This window comes from Morone saxatilis, unplaced genomic scaffold (assembly GCF_004916995.1).
Source record: "Morone saxatilis isolate NCDOM2014 unplaced genomic scaffold, NCSU_SB_2.0 Contig8, whole genome shotgun sequence".
Taxonomy (NCBI): domain Eukaryota; kingdom Metazoa; phylum Chordata; class Actinopteri; family Moronidae; genus Morone; species Morone saxatilis.
In genome coordinates, this window is record NW_023340257.1 from 27006562 (window position 1) to 27008557 (window position 1996).

The 1996-nt window shown below is 34.3% G+C and overlaps 1 pseudogene; it reads right to left on the minus strand.

Moving 5' to 3' along the window:
- Positions 1 to 1330, minus strand: part of LOC118341409 — a 3111-nt pseudogene extending 1781 nt beyond the window's left edge.
- Positions 1331 to 1996: the final 666 nt, after the last annotated feature.

The window sequence follows — 1996 nt, forward strand, 5'->3', positions numbered from 1 at the left end:
GACTGCTCAGTCTCTGACCTGTGATTCTAGCCCTGTGACTGCTGTGAACATTCCAGTACTTGTTTATTTCCTGTTGAAATTAGTTTTCTGAATTTAGCTAGCTTCTCCCATCACCCCCTCATAGTGTTGTTTTGCATTGCTGAGGGAGTAGAGGTGCAAAAAAATACCTGAAAGCAATTAATATCCTATATTGTCTTCTGAAAGAGCACATAAATGCTAAAAAACAGTTCTGTGAGTCATCCACTGTTTATGTCATATCTATACCAGAATCTAGAATCCTAAGTATCTTCCACAGGAAACGTCCTTTCACAAAAAAGAATAAAAAATATATATTCTGTGATCTGTGAATTCTAAATGTCTATATTTACTAACAAAACCTACCTATTATTATTATTATTACATATTTTTATAAATGTTGCTTTATTATTAGCTACCATGATCATAATCCTAACAAAGTTTGGTGACTTATTGTATTGGTTACTATATTCCTTTTAAATAAAACATGAGAAAACATTTGTGGAATGTGAATAACAATAATATAACAGAAATAATATGAATATCAGTAACAATAGCCCTAATAATATTATACCTTTACGAGTTAAAAACTGAACCCCTTTTCCTTGAGGAACCTTTTTAAAGGCTCTTCAATTACAAAAGGTGGTAGATTAAGAATTGAAATAATCTCCTTGTAGCGAATGAAAGACAATTCAAACCACATTTATGTAGAAAAGTATTTATTATTTCTAAATAATATTTACATTTAATGAACATTATTATTACCATCAAAATGTTCACCTTTTTCATATTAATGAGGCTAGAACATTAAAGGTTTACATTTTACCAAACCATTTGCAGTCCATAAAGTACAGGGTTAAAGAGTGGTTGACAGGTGAGAAAGTATAATGATAAAAAAATGCGCAACATGTTTGTTACACTGTTCATATTAAATCTGGCCTGCACAACTTCAAAGAAACAACCAAAAGAAAAGTTCAGGAGAGAAGCAAGGTGAGGTGTGCAGGTACTGACAGCTTTTTCTGGAACCAGAAAAACAAACTTTAAGAATCATCATGTAAGTGTAAAGGATAAGAGATACAGGACACAAGATTGTGAGAAAAGTGACAATGAGTCCATAGATGTTATTAACTGTTGTGTCAGAGCATGCCAGTTTGACAATGGAGTAGTTGTCACAGTAAACTTTGTTAATTATGTTCCCACACAGCTGTAAAGGTGCACTCAAAGATATCAGGACAACAATTGAAAAAAGAGGGAATAACCAAATTAGTGCAATAAGCATGGCAACTTTGTTGGATTTCATATGTGTGTTATATTGTAGAGGAGGGAGGATAACAGATAGGCAAGATATTCGTCATAAAGACATTGATGGCTAAGGTTCTAAAGTTCTACACACACATAAGGAGCTACACAGGAGAAATCTGCAAGGAAACAAAATGAAGCTAGAAACAGTGTGAATGTCAGGAGGAGCAATCTGCAACCAGAAGCATTGGAAAAACCCTGTACTGACCATACAGTCTTTACAAACAGGCTGCACAGAAATATGTACTAGGTCATGTAAGCCTTCTGTTCCTACAGATAATCACAATGGGCAAAAGATTGGGCACAAACAATTAATATATAAAACATAATGATCACAAAATAATAAATATTTGAAAACCCCAGTGTCAAAGTAGGCACTTAGGTGGAAATATGAAACCTGTGTAGCGTTTATCATCATCATCCTCCGGTTCATAAAACAATCACAACACTTTAAAGGATGAACGGTGTGCAGGTGAGCCATCAAACACCAGAATTTAAACAACAGGAAAGAAATTCAAAATCAAGAAAATGACTTAAATATGAAACAAATTTACCATTCCCCAATTGTTCTGTATAATGCCCTCAGGTAAGACATTGTCGGAAACATCACCTGCTTCAGTCAGACTGAATCCCTCCACGAGCTGGAAACTCTGCTTCTGCTTCTTTTAACCTTTTCAAGTGT